Source organism: Pan troglodytes, chromosome 5, assembly GCF_028858775.2.
Source record: "Pan troglodytes isolate AG18354 chromosome 5, NHGRI_mPanTro3-v2.0_pri, whole genome shotgun sequence".
Classification (NCBI taxonomy): Eukaryota; Metazoa; Chordata; class Mammalia; order Primates; family Hominidae; genus Pan; species Pan troglodytes.
In genome coordinates this window covers 115,448,519-115,467,451 of record NC_072403.2, presented here as the reverse complement: position 1 = coordinate 115,467,451, position 18,933 = coordinate 115,448,519, and the positions used below count along the sequence as shown (strand labels likewise).

Here is an 18,933-nt window from a genome sequence, read left to right as displayed (position 1 = left end):
AGTGGTTGAAGATTTCATGCTGTTAAGAGATTGTGGAAGTATTATAGTAATATCGTAATATTATATGTGTGTACATACACACATATAATCAATTTGTATGTGTCAGCCAGAAAGGACACCTTCCCTAAAATCTTGCGTGTATCCCTTTTGTAATTAAGTAATATATAGTTACAGAGCTTCAAGAAGAATATCAACCATTGTGTAGTTTTACAGCTCCAGAAAATATTGAGGTAAGTTGACATATATTGACTTTTTTCTATGAAAGTCTGTCATGGCTTTTTATGTCTTCTCACTCTTCCGTTATGCTCCTATTACTTCCCATGCATGCCAACCCCCTCCTAATATGCTGTCAATTGTAGATTACCTCTTCACTTTTGAAATTTCAGGGGGAAAAAAAAAAGACAGTTAAAAATGAAGAACAAATGACTATATCTTAAAATGTAAACAAATTCCAAAGAAATTCAGAACTGACCTGGGCCTTCTCATAAGAAGTAAAGTTCAAAATTGTGGCAGCATATCTCATTTTGTCAAGTACTTTAACTTTTTCTTCTCTTTATTGCGTCATTTTCATACTTGGTTGGTTGAGTTTGCTATTTGACCTGTGGGTCCTACTGAACCAAAATCAATAAATTCATAAATTAATAAAAGTGTTCTGAAAATAGCATGAGTAAAGTAAATAGCTCATTTAAAATCAAAGCCAACTATTCCTTATACAATTTGTATAAAACACAGTAAAAAAGAGAAAAACAGAAATGAATCAAAGGAGAAAATTCAAAATTATTAAAAATTATAATTCATATTTCAGTTAAAATTTTCCTCAGGCAACAATATGGATAATATATCCATATCACATCTCTTCATAGAGGCTTTTAAGGCTATAAATTAAACCTTATATAAAATTATATTATTTGAGAAGACCAAGAATATTTTCCTTTTCATTCTAATATCCTCTATTATGAAAAATGTTTATAATAGAAAATATATGTTTTAAAATTAAAATTGATAATGCATTTTAAGAGTACAATCCGTAACATTTTAGAATTTATTTTAAAACACAATTATTTGACATGCAATAAGGAGAAATTGGGTAAAGGCCACAAGATACAAATTCTCAACAAAATTTTAACTTCATGAATAAATAAAGTAACTTCATTTACAAATGACATTGTACCTTTCAACTTAGTTACTAGCACTCTAGAATTATTTTGCCCTTTGTTTATTCTCTTCACATGAATCACATGAAACTCAAATTTGCTCAATCACATGAAATTCAATTTTTGCTCAATTTTCTTCTGTTTTCATGTCTTAACAGAGAAGCAGGCAGCCTTGTGAAAGTGTAGATGTTCTCAGAATAATCATGTTCCAGAGATGTAGAGAATGGAGAATCTCAGTGGATTTGAAACATAGTCTAAAATTGGATCCGAAATTTTTTTCACACATTTTAGTCCCCTGAAGTAGAAGCTTAAAGGATTGAGAATAAATCCACTTGTCTGCTATCCTATTAAAATGGCAGCATTCCTGCTGTGCTAAAATAGATAGTATGCTTTGCTAAGCTGAAAAACTAATTCTGTTTGTTTTGTTTTAAGGAAAGCACTTGGAGTCAGGATATAGTGCTCTACTTTTGATACACACGAAAATAGCATATTGTAATTAGAAGATAAAAATGTAAGCAATAATTAATGGATTTTGGTGTAAACCATATCGTATATTTCATTTATTTTTTTCTGTTTCTTGCACAAGATGTATCTGATTCATGTCTACTCTTATGTTTAGTTTCTCAATTTTATTTTTTTCTCCTCTTGAATTTTTTTTCTAGTTTTGGATGAATTTTAGCAAAAATTATAACACCTTTACTTTTAGTTTTGCCAAAATCTGTTAAAATTTAAAACTATGTATATCTGCATGCATAACTCTATCAAACATTTTTCTGTCCTTAAGTCATCAGAAAATTATTAACCATATATATAACTAATATATATGTTATAAAGATCTGCTTGCCCTTTTTATTTCCTTAAGAGCTTTGACATGTGAATATTCGTAAATAATATCTAAATAGAGGATGTTTACAAAAGATCTATTTGTCAATAAACTTTCAGCTATTTAGAGAGATTTTTCTCTGCCAATCAAAATAGATGGGTAGAATGAAGGCTGTGTTAACAGAAACACAGCATGCTTAAATCCTTTGGCTTGACTCTTTCTGGCCATGATTTTTACTCAGTTTACATAATAAGTTGTATAATTTATGCTGCTATAACCATTTGTCAGCCTTTTACAAGTGCATATATTTTGTCTTTTCCATTAATGCACGTAATTGAAGACAGTCTATGCGTTATTTTTTGTACCACAGAAGCATTCAATAAATAAAGCTGACTCTACATTTACATTTACATTTTAAACTTGCCTCTTAAAATAACTTCTAAATTATTTTCATTGTTAAAATTTATAATAATACCTCTTAGGTAATTACAAAATCTGAAGTTATCTGATAAGTAAAACCATCACCACGAAGGAGAGTATGCTGAGGAAAAGTCATTCCTCTGCATTACTCTCAACTATTACTAATACTGCTAATGAAGATATTTTATACCAATTAAAAATAATTTTAAACAAAACTGTGGTACTTAGAAGAAAAAAGATAATGCTTTTCTGAGACAAACCTGACTGTAGGAGTGCCTCTGGATACTGTATATTATAGTAGGTAGCTAGCTAGGCATGAGCAAGGCAGGAGAGAGTTCCTCTCACCCCACCAGCAGTGTCAGGCGACCATCAGGTGATGGTCTGGCAGTAGTTAACTGTCTCTCTAAAATAATAGTGGGTCACAGCCAGCTAGGGAAAGGTAGTCTTACTATAAATAGAAAAAAATGAGTCTGGTAATCAGCAGCTTCTCAAAAAGATCTCAGGAATGAGTGAATGGGCTCACACATGCACACTAAAAGGCAAAATGGCTGAATTTAAATGGTGTATGACCTCCTAGGGACATCAGCTGGTAAGGAAGAATGCCTCAAGTGAGTATTCGTACAACTCTAGTAAACACGCTGCAGGTGCTCTCCTCCCAAGTGCTAACAGGCCACTGAGCATGCAGACAGCCCACCCCAAGGGAATAATCAGGGGAAAAGGAACACAAGACCCTGGAAGTATGCCAACATACAAAACTCCATGTCAAAAGGTCAAACCATGCAGTTGCCTTTCAAGTCACCTGCTTCGCCCTCTTCCAAGCGTACTTTATTTTCTTTTCATTCCTCTCTAAAGCTTTTTAACAAACTTTCACTCCTGCTTCTATACTTACCTTGGTCTCTTCTTCTGCCATATAACCCTCAGTCATATCCCTCAGTCATATTCTTTCTTCTAAAGGGGGAAGAATTGAGGTTGCTGCAGACCCTTGTGGATTTGCTGTCAGTAACATGTAAACACTAGTAATACCAAGTATTAGACATACGATTGAACTGCATGATTTTATGTCTTTTAGGTTTTCCTAATAATAACATTTTTATGGTTCCAAATGTGTTTGAAGTCATTTTAAGAGGATATTTCTTGTGTTTTAAGTGAAAACTTCCCCTTTATACTCTGAAGGTTTTCTTAAAACTCAACTGACGAAAAGCTGATTAATAGGAGAAAAGACACAAATTTATTGATGTGCAGAGAGAAAATCACAGAGTGATTATTCAATTACCCAGTGAGGTACAGAAGATTATGTGCTTTTTTCCAGAGGGGAGAGGGAAGATGAGAAATGCAGACATTTCTTTTGAGAGACAGTAAATCATTGGGAAGAATAAATGGATCTAGGAGGCAGGAGGCAGACATTATGGGAAGGTGATGGGTGGAGCTGCTCATGAAAAAAGATTGTTTTATTATAAAGATAAAATCCCCCAGGTAATCATGTGGAGCTGCCCTTGGAAGAACAGGTAAAAAGTCTATCTGGGCATGGTGACAGACCACTGGTCTCTTCTCTTTTCTGGGGATTGATCTTTCCTGGTTATTTGGTGAGATTCCTAGGGAGGGAGAGTTAAGACAATCACATTTAAGCTTTCTTAGTCAGATAAGGAAACTCCAGAGAGAGTCCCCACTGACGCTTTTGGAAAGAGGATCAGAAAAACAGAGGGAAGAGGGAAAAATCAGAGAGAAACCATGGTTCTGAGACTTATTTCTGAGGCCTTTCTATTTTCAAAGCACTTAGCACGCTGAAGCGCCATATTCTGGGGAAAAGTTTTCTGTAGCCCTGTAATTCCTATCTATAGAATCTGATACCTATAGGGATTTATCATAACTGCTTGTTTTCCAGTGTTTCTGGAACCTAAGTAATACTCACAAGCCAAATGTCAATCTTACAATATGTTTATGACACATAGTATATAAATAATGTACACAATATATTATCTATAAAATCATTTAAATTTTACAAATATAGTACAAATATTGAAAAGTCTTCTCTGAACTAATGACTTCTCTTGGGTCATGTAAAAAATATTTTATTAGCAATTCTTTTTATGTTTAGATATTTTTGTGAACCCTGCAACCTGAGTCAATTATATAAATAGCAGTAATTTCTTGGGTATGGAAACTTCTGAACATAGGTAAACGTAGTCACACCAGAAATCAACTATATGTCATATTCACTTATTCTATGTCATCCAAATACTTCATTCAAGAGTCAGAAAGGATACAATTACTCCATATAGTTAAACTTAAGTGAAGGAAAGTTATAGCCACCTGAGAGATAATGTCTCCTCACTTCTGACCCCACCAACTGAAAATGTATCTCCAAGAGTAAACAGACATAAATTATAGTTGGTACATGGCAGAGGCACCTGACAACTATAACTGAAGCATACCCTGAGAATGACCCTATGGTCTAAGAAGAATGTGTGTTTGGAGTCCTGAGCTAAGGGGTCCAGGAGTAGACAACCCAGAGTTTCACTCCTTATCTATGAAGGACATCTGAATCCCCAGCCATTCCCTTGGAATGCAGGCCATACAAGGGATCCAGGCCCTTTGTTTTGTGTTAAATGGAGATTGCTAGGTGAAGGTTGCTAGGTGGAGGGTGCTAAGTGAAATTCCTCTATAAACTGCATGTGTTTTACAAATGGTGGTGGTTCTCTGGTCCAGTCTGCTCCTCCTGGATTGTCCCTGTATGTAAGTTCCTTCAATAAATCCTATGTCTCTTTTGCTATCTCCAGTTTCCTTTTTCAGCCTCTAGGGCACACTGTCATCCTTAGTGGAGTCAATAGGGGTCTGGCACAACAATTAGTTAGAGTGGGATTAAATGTGGAGCAGAAGTTTTGTTTCAGGGTGAGACATGGCTCAAAAACTTTGAGCTTTAGAGAGGGGAAGGGGAGGTCTAGTTTGGAATGGATTATGGGGAAACTGACTAGGTTGTTTTAATGGTGCCAGAGGGGGACAGGCAGTGAAGGTCTACAAAAGATATTCTTCAGATGGTGTGAAGAAAATCAAAACATTTTACCCCAAAATACATTTCTATGACACATTTTTGAAATGGTTGCCACAGGGTCAGCAGACTGAATTGGTCCTGCAAAGATGTCTTTTGTAGGGGAAATTGGCGTCTGTGAAGATGCCCCACTAACCAGGCCTTCCCTTTCAAGGCTTGTCCTGGATCTAGGGGAGATTAACTAAGAGTCTGATACCTTTAAAAGCCTGAAAAGAAACATTTACCATCTATTCTCTCTGAGGTCTACTACCTGTGAGGCTTCATTTACATAACAAGGCCTTCTTTACTAGCCATGACTGTTCCTCTCTCCCCGTCATAAACTGTTTTATCAGGATCCAAGCCCCCATTCTTTCTGTAACCTCAAGATGGTATTTAAGCTTTTGTAATCTCATTGAGAGGTTTGGTCTTTATTCTGAAGGCCCCAAGAAATAAATAATATTCATTTATAAATAAATGAAATAAAGGTGTATGCTTTCACTCCTGTTAATCAACCTGACTTATGTCAATGATTTTTCAGTGAACCTTTAAGGAGCCAAAGGCCTTTGCCCCCACACTGACATAGAAGAGGTACAAAAAGCTTGCTATTGCCCAGATGTTTCAGGAATTATCTGAAAATATTTTAAAAAGTGAAGCAGACTGTTGTTGCCCGAAAAAGAATAAGTTGAGAACAAATTAATATAAGTAGAGAGTTTATTTGGGCCATGCTTGAGGATGGCAACTCAGGAGCATAGATTCAAGTTGCCCTAAATATCCACTTTGGTTAACAGAAGTTACAAGTGGATTTTGAAAGGAAAAGAAGAGGCAGTTTCTGAGTTATTTACCTATAATTTACATTAAAATAACATAAGCTGTTGATTGGTTGTACATTGTTTTTTGTATCATACATTCCAGGAATATGAAGATAATAGGTTAGGCATCTGGTTAGAAACAAAATGCCTTTAAACAGTTACCCCCAGGCATGAGTTGGTGGGGGGAGAATATGACTGAAGTCCGATACCTCAGTTCTCTCTGGGCCTGATAAATTTTGCATACCTCATATAATTCAGACTGTTTCCAGCTATTTTTCTTTTCTCAGTATATAGGCTATTTCTGGGGAAACAGCTTGTTCAGAATTGTGGAGAGTTTAAGGAATGCAACTCAGACTGCTTGGGGAAGTGCCTTTTAAATGCTAGCATGAGCTTAGAGACCCAAGAAGGTAACTGGAGTTCAGGGCAGAGCAATTAAACTAAATAACAGGAATACTAATTAAAACAAACAAAATAGAGAAGCGAAGGCAGGTAGCATCAGTTATTTCTCCAATTCCTGAAAGTGTTGTTTAAAGACATCTCTTTGGCTACCATTCCTTTATAATGAGGGTTTCTAAGGTAGAATAGATAGAAAACAAATTCAGAACTTCCTTTTGCTCCCAACTTAGTAAACTCAATGCAGTAACACGTCTGGAGCAACCAGAAATAACGCCCATCATCAAAGACTTGACGGATGAAGCAGTGGTGATCTTATCACATATCCATTTTACTAATTTTTTTTTTTAATTCATGTCAACCTAAAAAAATGAAAAGAATCGGAATCCAGTTTTAAAGAGTTTATTCAAACAAAAAGCTGAGAATAGCTATCCGGGAAATACAGACTCCAGAGAAATGGGGTTAGTGCTTCTAAGTTAAAAGTTAAAGTCTTGCTTATATAGGTAGAAAACAAAGAAATTTAGTAGAATTATAGGATTTTCTAGACAGGGCTGTTTTGTGAGTAACAATTTAATTAGTTTTCTTTTTCATACAGATCATTTTAATTTCCATTCCAACTAAAAAGTATATTTAACATTTCATCCCAGACAGTGTTATAGTCATGAAGTCTTCGTGTGAGATAGGAAGAAGGGAAGTTAATCTATAAAGAACATCAACAGTTAAAAGGAAAGAGGCTTGCTCTGTCACATTTTAGTCATGTATAACATTCTACAAAACAATGTAGGTAAGGAAAAAGTCTAATCTATAATCAGAGAAACAAAGGTTACAGCTTCCTAGGTTATAGCTTCATGTTTATGTGACTCAGCTCCCATAGTAACACTTCCTTAATGCTCAAAATATTTTACAGTTCCAAAAGCTTAGATTTTGAATTACTTATTTTCATTTTCAAAAGGCAAATAGGTCCTGGAAAATGACAAGGCATTTTTCATTAATTCAACACCATACATTAAGCACCAATATGCAAATAACGGTTTTCTGGGATATAGAAATAAAAAAAGCAAAGGCGTATTAAAAGCCAATATTATACAAATAAGTAATTTGTAGAGAAGAAGGTAATAAGTGCTATGAAATAAATGAGAATTAGATGGACTTGGGATTGGAGGCTGGGATTGGAAAGGCTAAGGAAAGGATTGGTTTACAATTTTTTAAAGAGTTGATAGATCACAAAATGGTGTTTTAAAGGTTTCTTTTATAATATAAAATTGATATAAAATCCTATTAGAACATTTAGAATACACAGAAAAAAAGAATAAAAGTAAAATTACATTTTGTTCAGATGCCCAAAGGCAAATATTTCATGTTCTTCTCTGATTTTTCTCTCCCCTCTTTTTTTTGGTTTTACTTTGGAAGATACAATGTATATTATAATTTCTACAAATTCTCTACAAATATTTATTATTGTACTTTCAACATTACAGATTGATTTTTATTTTTTTCTCTTATCAAACAAAAATAAAACAAAGGAAATTATAATAATAACCCAAACATTTTGTTTTAAATCTACTCTTTTTTCCCCAACAGTACAAACTTACAGTTCTAGTCCTCAGAGGTCATCATTATTATCAGTTTCTTATATTTCAGTCTCAGTGTGTTTTCTGCTGCTATAATACAATACTGAAATTGGGTAATTTATAATGAAGAAAAATTTATATTCCCACAGTTCTGGAGGTTCTGAAGTCCAAGAGTAAGGTGTTGGCATCTGCTGAGCCTTTTTGTTGCATCGTCACATGGAGAAAAACAAAAATGCAAAAAGGCAAAAACACAGCAAAACTTGCTCTTTTGTAATGGTTCTAATCCTACGCATGGGGTCAGAGTCTTCATGGCATTATTATTACTTCCCAAAGTCCCACCTCCTAACACTGCCACAGCAGCAATCAAATTTTAACATGAGTTTTGGAGGGGATAATTATTCAAACCACAGCAAAATCCTTCCAGAATATTTTGTTCACGCTCAACCATATATTGGTGTATTTTATATGTTTTAAAATTTTATATTTATAAAATATATAAAATAATATATAGTCATAGAAAAATAAATAATATATATATTTCTATTTCCTCCTCCACTCAGTCCCTAGTAACCAGTATTCCACTATCTGATTTTATGAATTTAACTGTTTTAGATTTTTTATACAAGTGAGATTATGCAGTATTTGTCCTATGTTCTATAGATGCACGCAATATTTCCCTCTTTTTTTAAGGCTGAACATTATTTTATTTTGTGTATATATAACGCATTTTCTTTATCCACTTATCCACTGATAAACATTTAAGTTGTTTCTATATCTTGGCTATTGTAAATAATGCTGCAGTGAACATGGGATTGAAGATATCTTTTTGAGATTTGATTTCAACTCCTTTGGATATATACTCAGAATTGGGATTGCGGGTAATTTTATTTTTAATTTTTTGAGGAACCTGCATGCTACTTTTTACAGTGACTGTTAATATACCAATTTACATTTTCAGCAATAGTGTACAAGGTTTCTCTCTCTTCTTCACATCCTCAACAACAACTTTTATCTTATTTTTTGATAATAGCTGTTCTAACAGGTGTGAGGTGATATTTTATTGTGGTTTTGATTTGCATGTCCCTGATGATTAGGGATTTTGAGCACATTTTCACTAAGTCATTAAAACATTTAATGAGTCCCATTTTATCTTTTCTTATTTTTTATACTTTATTAAAATATATTTTTCATGCATTTTATGCTTTATTAAAGAAATGAGATTCTCCATATTAATTGTAAGAAGCAGTATTAGCAGATGGAGTGCCCCACACATATATATATATATTTTTTATTTTGGTTGAATTAACATCATGTAGTTTAACATACTATTTCCTTGTCTTTATTTTTGTTAAATTGATCTTTGATTCTAAGGACTTGATGATGTGTAGGTTCAATTCTTTTTGGCAAAAGTCCTTGATAGAGGGTGTTGTGTATTTCTATTATGATTTTTGCTCTCCTTCATTCTGTGATATTAGCAGTTGATATTAAATGCCTAGATCCATTATTTTATTAGGTATTGAAAATATTATTTTAATCCTATCCCTTTTTATCATTTATGAGTCGAAGTGTTTTTGTAATGAGATACAGCCCCCATTTCTTATTCTGGTTATATAGGTATACAGTTTCTTTTTTTTTAATATACCTTAAGTTCTGGAGTACATGTGCAGAATGTGCAGGTTTGTTACATAGGTATACATGTGCCATGATGGTTTGCTGCACCCATCAATCCGTCATCTACATTAGGTATTTCTCCAAATGCTATCCCTCCCCTAGCCCCCCACCCCCCAACAGGCCCCGGTGTGTGATGTTCCCCTCGTGTCCATGTGTTCTCATTGTTCAACCCCCACTTATGAGTGAGAACATGTGGTGTTTGGTTTTCTATTCCTGTGTTAGTTTGCTGAGAATTATGATTTCCAGCTCCATCCATGTCCCAGTAAAGGACATGAACTCATTTTTTTTTATAGCTACATAGTATTCCATGGTGTATATGTGCCACATTTTCTTTATCCAGTCTATCATTGATAGGCGTTTGGGTTGGTTCCAAGTCTTTGCTATTGAGAACAGTGCTGCGATAAACGTACGTGTGCATGTGTCTTTATAGTAGAATGATTTATAATCCTTTGGGTATAAACCCAGTAATGGGATTGCTGGGTCAAATGGTATTTCTAATTCTAGATCCTTGAGGAATCGCCACACTGTCTTCCACAATGGTTGAACTAATTTAAACTCCCACAAACAGTGTAAAAGCGTTCCTATTTCTCCACATGCTCTCCAGCATCTGTTTCCTGACTTTTTAATGATCGCCATTCTAACTGGTGTGAAATGGTATCTCACTATGGCTTTGATTTGCATTTCTCCAGTGACCAGTGATGATGAGCTTCTTTTTATATGTTTGTTGGCTGCATAAATGTCTTCTTTTGAGAATTGTCTGGTCATATCCTTTGCCCACTTTTTGATGGGGTTGTTTGTTTTAATTTTGTAAATTTGTTTAAGTTCTTTATAGATTCTGGATATTAGCCTTTTGTCAGATGGATAGATGGCAAAAATTTTCTCCTATTCTGTAGGTTGCCTCATCCCTCTGATGATAGTTTCTTTTGCTGTGAAGAAGCTCTTTAGTTTAATTAGATCCCATTTGTCAATTTTGGCTTTTGTTGCCGTTGCTTTTGGTCTTTTATTCATGGTCTTGGCCCATGCCTAAGTCCTGAATGGTATTGCCTAGATTTCCTTCTAGGGTGTTTATGGTGTTAGGTCTTACATTTAAGTCTTTAATCCATCTTGAGTTACTTTTTGTATAAAGTGTAAGGAAGGGATCCAGTTTCAGCTTTCTACATATGGCTAGCCAGTTTTCCCAACACCATTTATTAAATAGGGTATCCATTCCCCATTTCTTGTTTTTGTCAGATTTGTCAAAGATCAGAAGGTTGTAGATTTGTGGCATTATTTCTGAGGCCTCTGTTCTGTTGCATTGGTCTATATGTCTGTTTTAGTACCAGTACCATGCTGTTTTGGTTACTGTTGCCTTTTAGTATCATTTGAAGTCAAGTAGCGTGATACCTCCAGCTTTGTTCTTTTTGCTTTGGATTGTCTCAGATATGTGGGTGCTTTTTTGATTCCATGTGAAAATTCAAGTAGTTTTTTCCAATTCCGTGAAGAAAAAGTCAATGTTAGCTTGATTGGGATAGCATTGAATCTATAAATAACTTTGAGCAGTATGGCCATTTTCACGATATTGATTGTTCTTATCCATGAGCATGAAATTTTTTCCATTTGTTTGTGTCCTCTCTTATTTCCTTGAACAGTGGTTTGTAGTTCTCCTTGAACAGTTCCTTCACACCCCTTGTAAATTGTATTCGTAGGTATTTTATTCTCTTTGTAGCAATTGTGAATGGGAGTTCACTCATGATTTTCTCTGTTATTGGTGTATAAGAATGCTTTTGATTTTTTTAAATTATACTTTAAGCTAGGGTACATGTGCACAACGTGCAGGTTTGTTACATACGTATACATGTGTCATGTTGGTGTGCTGCACCCATTAACTCGTCATTTACATTAGATATATCTCCTAATGCTATCCATCCCCCATCCCCCCACCCCACAGCAGGCCCCGGTATGCGATGTTTTCCACCCTTTGTCCAAGTGTTCTCATTGTTCAATTCCCACATGCAAGGAAGAACATGCAGTGTTTGGTTTCCTGTCCTTGCAATAGTTTGCTCAGAATAATGGTTTTCAGCTTTGTCCATGTCCCTACAAAGGACACGAACTCATCTTTTTGTTTTTTTGAGATGGAGTCTCGCTCTGTTGCCCAGGCTGGAGTGCAGTGGCACTATCTCAGCTCACTGAAAGCTCCTCCTGGGTTGACGCCATTCTCCTGCCTCAGCCTCCCAAGTAGGTGGGACTACAGGCACCTGCCACCATGCCTGGCTAGTTTTTTTGTATTTTTTTTTTAGTAGAGACGGGGTTTCACCGTGTTAGCCAGGATGGTCTCGATCTCCTGACCTTGTGATCCTCCTGCCTCAACCTCCCAAAGTGTTGGGATTACAGGCGTGAGCCACTGCGCCCGGCTGAACTCATCCTTTTTATGGCTGCATAGTATTCCATGGTGTATATGTGCCACCTTTTCTTAATCTAGTCTATCATTTATGGACATTTGGGTTAGTTCCAAGTCTTTGCTATTGTGAATAGTGTCACAATAAACATACGTGTGCATGTGTCTTTATAGTAGAATGATTTATAATCCTTTGGGTATATACCCAGTAATGGGATCACTGGGTCAAATGGTATTTCTAGTTCTAGATCCTTGAGGAATCGCCACACTGTCTTCCACAATGGTTAAACTAGTTTACAGTCCCACCAACAGTGTAAAACTGTTCCTATTTCTCCACATCCTCTCCAGCACCTGTTGTTTCCTGACTTTTTAATGATCGCAATTCTAACTGGCGTGAGATGGTATCTCATTGTGGTTTTGATTTGCATTTCTCTGATGACCAGGATGATAAGCATTTTCTCATGTGTCTGTTGGCTGCATAAATGTCTTCTTTTGAAAAGTGTTTGTTCATATCCTTTGCCCACTTTTTGATGGGGTTGTTTGATTTTTTCTTGTAAATTTGTTTAAGTTCTTTGTAGATTCTGGATATTAGCTCTTTGTTAGATGGGTAGATTGCAAAAATTTTCTCCCATTTTGTAGGTTGCCTGTTCACGCTGATGGTAGTTTCTTTTGCTGTGAAGAAGCTCTTTAGTTTAATTAGATCCCATTTGTCAATTTTGGCTTTTGTTGCCATTGCTTTTGGTGTTTTAGTCATAAAATCCTTGCTCATGCCTACGTCTTGAATGGTGTTGCCTAGGTTTTCTTCTAGGGTTTTTATGGTTTTAGGTCTAACATTTAATTCTTTAATGCATCTTGAATTAATTTTTATATAAGGTGTAAGGAAGGGATCCAGTTTCAGCTTTCTACATATGGCTAGCCAGTTTTCCCAGCACCATTTATTAAATAGGGAATCCTTTCCCCATTTCTTGTTTTTGTCACGTTTGTCAAAGATCAGATAGTTGTAGATGTTTGGTGTTATTTCTGAGGCCTCTGTTCTGTTCCATTGGTCCGTATCTCTGTTTTGGTACCAGTACCATGCTGTTTTGGTTACTGTGGCCTTGTGATAGAGTTTGAAATCAGGTAGCATGATGTCTCCAGCTTTGCTCTTTTTGCTTAGGATTTTCTTGGCAATGTGGGCTCTTTTTTGGTTCCATATGAACTTAAAATTAGTTTTTTTCCAATTCTGTGAAGTAAGTCTTTGGTAGTTTGATGAGGATGGCACTGAATCTGTAAATTACCTTGGGCAGTATGGCCATTTTCACTATATTGATTCTTCCTAACTGTGAGCATGGAATGTTCTTCCCTTTGTTTGTATCCTCTTTTATTTTGTTGAGCAGTGGTTTGTAGTACTCCTTGAAGAGGTCCTTCACATCCCTTGTAAGTTGGATTCCTAGGTATTTTAATTCTCTTTGAAGCAATCGTGAATGGGGATTCACTCATGATTTGGCTCTCTGTTTGTCTGTTGTTGTATAAGAATACTTGTGATTTTCATACATTGGTTTTGTGTACTTAGACTTTGCTGAAGTTGCTTATCAGCTTAAGGAGATTTTGGGCTGAGACAATGGGGTTTTCTAAATATACAATCATGTCATCTGCCAACAGAGACAATTTGACGTCCTCTTTTCCTAATTGAATACCATTTACTTTTTTATCTTGCCTGATTGCTCTGGCCAGAACTTCCAATACTTTGTTCAATAGGAGTGGTGAGAGAGGGCATCCTTGTTGTGTGCTGGTTTTCAAAGGGAATGCTTCCAGCTTTTGCCCATTCAGTATGATATTGGCTGTGGGTTTGTCATAAATATCTCTTATTATTTTGAGATACATTCTATCAATACTAGTTTATTGAGAGTTTTTAGCATGAAGGGGTGTTGAATTTTGTTGAAGGCCTTTTCTGCATCTACTGAGATAATCATGTGGTTTTGGTCATTGGTTCTCTTTATGTGATGGATTCCATTTATTGATTTGCATATGTTGAACCAGTCTTGCCTCCCCAGGATGAAGCCGACTTGATTGTGGTGGATAAGCTTTTTGATGTTCTGCTGGATTCAGTTTGCCAGTATTTTATTGAGGATTTTTGCATCAATGTTTATCAGGGTTATTGGCCTGAAATTTTCTTTTTTTGTTGTGTTTCTGCCAGGTTTTGGTATTACGATGGTGCTGACCTCATAAAATGAGTTAGGGAGGAATCTCTCTTTTTCTATCGTTTGGAATAGCTTCAGAAGGAATGGTACCAGCTCCTCTTTGTACCTCTGGTAGAATTTGGCTGTGATTCTGTCTGGTCCTGGACTTTCTTTGGTTGGTAGGCTATTAATTGCTGCCTCAATCTCAGAACTTGTTATTGGTCTACTTAGGGATGCAACGTCTTCCTGGTTTAGTCTTGGGAGGGTGTATGTGTCTAGCAACTTATCCATTTCTTCCAGATTTTCTAGTTTATTTGCGTAGAGGTGTTTATAGTATTCTGTGATGGTAGTTTGTATTTCTGTGGGATTGGAGGTGATATCCTCTTCATTGCTTTTTATTGCATCTATTTGATTCTTCTCTCTTTTCTTCATTATTAGTCTTGCTAGTGGTCTGTCTATTTTGTTGATCTTTTCAAAAAAACAGCTCCTGGATTCATTGATTTTTGAAGGGTTTTTTGTGTCTGTATTCCCTTCAGTTCTGTTCTGATCTTAGTTATTTCTTGCCTTCTGCTAGCTTTTGAATTTGTTTGCTCTTGCTTCTCTAGTTATTTAAAATGTGATGTTAGGGTGTTGATTTGAAATCTTTCCTGCTTTCTCTTGTGGGCATTTAGTGCTATAAATTTCCCTCTACCCATTGCTTTAAATGTGTCCCGGAGATTTTGGTACATTGTGTCTTTGTTCTCATTGGTTTCAAAGAACATCTTTATTTCTGCCTTCATTTCGTTATGTACCCAGTAGTCATTCAGGAGTAGGTTTTTTTGTTTCCATGTGGTTGAGTGTGTTTCTTAATCCTGAGTTCTAATTTGATTGCACTGTGGTCTGAGAGACTGTTTGTTATTATTTCCATTCTTTTGCATTTGCTGAAGAGTGCTTTACTTCCAATTATGTGCTCAATTTTATAATAAATGCAATGCGGTGCTGAGAAGAATGTACATTCTGTTGATTTGGAGTGGTGAGTTCTGTAGATGTCTGTTAGGTCCACTTGGTCCAGAGCTGAGTTCAAGCCCTGGATATCCTGGTTAATTTTCTGTCTCATTGATCTGTCTAATATTGACAATTAAGTCTGCCACTAGTATTGTGTGAGAGTCTGTGTCTTTTTGTTGGTCTCTAAGTACTTGAATCTGGGTGCTCCTATATTCAGTGCATATATATTTAGGATAGTTAGCTCTTCTTGTTTCACTGATCCTTTTAGGATTATGTAATGCCCTTCTTTGTCTCTTTTGATCTGTTAGTTTAAAGTCTGTTTTATCAGAGACTAGGAGTACAACTCCTGCTTTTTTTTTTTTTTTGCTTTCTATTTGCTTGGTAAATATTCCTCCATCCCTTTATTTTGAGCCTATGTGTGTCTTTGCACGTGAGATGGGTCTCCTGAAGAGATCACACCAATGGGTCTTGACTCTTTATCCAATTTGCCAGTCTGTGTCTTAATTGGGACATTTAGCCCATTTACATTTAAGGTTAATATTGTTATGTGTGAATTTAATCCTGCCATTATGATGCTAGCTGGTTATTTTGCCTGTTAGTTGATGCAGTTTCTTCATAGCATCAATGGTCTTTACAATTTGGTATGTTTTTGCAATGGTTGGTACCGGTTGAGCCTTTCCATGTTTAGTGCTTCCTTCAGGAGCTCTTGTAAGGTAGGCTTGGTGGTGACAAAAATCTCTTAGCATTCGCTTGTCTGTAAAGGATTTTCTTTGTCCATAGCTTATGAAGCTTAATTTGGCTGGATATGAAATTCTGGGTTGAAAATTCTTTCCTTTAATAATGTTGAATATTGGCCCCCCACTCTCCTCTGGCGTGTAGGCTTTCTGCTGACAGAACTGCTGTTAGTCTGATGGGCTTCCCTTTGTGGGTAACCCGACCTTTCTCTCTGGCTGCCCTTAACATTTTTTCCTTCATTTCAACTTTGGTGAATCTGACAATTATGTGTCTTGGAGTTGCTCTTCTCAAGGAGTATCTTTGTGGCGTTCTCTGTATTTCCTGAATCTGAATGATAGGAATCTGATAGGAATCTTGCTCCTAGATATTTACCCAAGTGAAGTGAAAACTTATGTGAACACAAAAACTTACACATGAATGTTTATAACAGTTTTACTCATAATTGCCAATAGTTGGAAGCAACTAAGACATTATGTATGACACTGTAATGCACATACAGAATATTATGCATTTGTTTACACTCAGAACTGTATAACTCAAAAGGTGAACTCTAATTTAAACTATTGGCTTTAATAACAACGTATCAATATTGTTTCATCAAGTGTAATAAATGTACCATACTAATTCAAGATGTTAGCAAGAATTGTGAGGAGGTGAATAGTGGGTATATAAGAACTCTGTAATTTCTACACATTTTTTTCTGTAAATCAAAATCTGTTCTAAAAAATTAGAGCCTATTAAAAACAAAGCTATAATGAACATATAATTTTATTTTTTAAGCGGAAGAATTATATTCTGACATGAGCAGAAATCATTTATAACAGATGGGAAATCTGCACATTTGAGTATAGATTCTGATAGATGAGGAGATAAAGGGATGGATAATGGTGGAAATTGTTTTGATTGCTTCAAAATTTTCAATAAAGGAAGAAAAAACATCTTAATCAGAATAAGGATATTTAAGTGTTAGAACTTTGAGATAAGAAAAAAACATGTAAAATAATCTCTTAACCAAGTGTAAAAGTCAATGCATTAGGGAATTATGGTATAATTGCAATGCAATTAAGGGCTCAGTTGATATCTGTGGTTTTGGTTTCAAAGCAAGACCAGTCAATATGGTTTTGTATGATTTTTTTTCCTCCAGATATACCCAGATGTATGTTACATGTGTAGAATAGACAGGCATTGAATTTTACAGAGTTGTGGTTCTGCAAAGCAAATATGATAAAATATGAGGAGGAAAGAGAGAAGAAAGTGCATGAAAGAAAGACATTTTAATAAATTGACATAGGTCAATTATTTTTGATAAGACCGCCATAAGAAAATGACAGAGACTGAGTGGTTTAAACCACAGAGCATCTTCTTTTCTCATATTTCTGGAGGCTGTAAATCCAAGACCAAGGTGTCACCTGTTTGACTTCTCCTGAGGCCTTTCTTCGTGACTTGCAGATAGCCACCCTCTCGTTGTGTTCTAACATAGTTTTTCCTTGTGCACATGCATCCCTGGTGTCTCTTGTGTGTCCAGATTTCCTTTTACATGGACACAAGTCAAACAGAATTAATTTAATCATATTGCCTTTTTAAAGGCCTTATCTCCGAATGCAGTCACATTCTGAAGTTCTGGGGGTTAGGGCTTCAATATGTGAATTGGAAGGGAGACACAATTTAGCCCATAGCACTCACCATTTTGAGCCCCCAAAAGTCTCACATACAAAATGCATTCACTCCTATCCCAATAGTTCAAAAGTCTTTAGCAATTCCAGCACTTATTCTAAGTCCCAAAAATCTAATTTAAATCAAGTGTGAATGAGACTCAAGTTATGATTCATCCTGAGGCAAAATTCTTCTCCAGGTGTGAACCTGTGAAACTGAACAAGTTTTCTGCCTTCAAACTATATTGGTGGGACGGATATAGAAGTGACATTCTCATTTCAAAAGTGAGAGATTGGAAAGAAGAAATAAGTCCTATGTCCCAAGCAAGTTCAAATCCTAGCAGGGCAAATTCCATTCGATTTTAAGGTTTGAGAATAATCCTCTTTAACCCAACACTCTGTCCTTTAGGCCTGCCAGGGTAGCAGCCCCGTGCCTGCAGCCCAGGACAAGGGTAGCCTGGGTCACTGAAACTAAGAAGGGGTCAACCTCACCCCCTTAAGCCGCTGCTCTCTAAATCAAGGGTAGAATTAGCAGCCCTCATAATCTCTAAATTACCTCTGGGGTTAATTCTTCTCATTTCTTAAAGGATAAGGCATGTTCACAGCCAGAGAGCTCTATTGTCCCATCCTGTAGGATCCCAGAAGTCTGATACTCTTGCTACATTTTGTCCCTTTTGGTCTCTTTTTGTCTAGGCTGGCAAGTATTTATGCTTGTATAACCCCAACTCTTTTCCTGGATTCTGCTGAAGTGACTGAACAGATCCATGAGTCACATCTGTAATCTACTGAGTGATTGATTGTACACTTATATCCTTGGTGTTCTCTCCGGAACAAACTTTATCATTTTTTGAAATATGGGTAGGCTGAGAATTTTTCAGATGTTGAAGTTCCTATTGCTTAACAATTTCTTGATTACTTCTTTGAAAGTCCCATCTCCAAATACAATCAAATTCTGAAGTATTGGGGATTTGGGCTTCAACATATAAATTTAGGAGTTGATAAAGTTCAGCTGATAGGACCATAAAATTTTAGTTTGTTAAAAATGGGGGAAAGGGCATCAAATAGAAAAGGATCCATGGATTGGAGTCATCTAATGTCAAAGGATTTTTTTGAGTTATAGAGAAAGCATGCTGTTCTTTGGTGCTCAGAATCTGGGAGACTTG

At 35.9% G+C, this 18,933-nt stretch overlaps 1 long non-coding RNA gene across 1 annotated transcript; it reads right to left on the bottom strand.

Moving 5' to 3' along the window:
- Positions 1 to 412: 412 nt before the first annotated feature.
- On the bottom strand, positions 413 to 5,074 carry LOC107975339 (uncharacterized). Its single transcript, XR_001718784.3, has 3 exons — positions 4,708 to 5,074; positions 3,287 to 3,345; positions 413 to 611 (listed from the first exon to the last, which is right to left on the bottom strand). It is a non-coding gene; the product is annotated as an uncharacterized LOC107975339 (long non-coding RNA).
- Between the last annotated feature and the right edge of the window lie 13,859 nt (positions 5,075 to 18,933).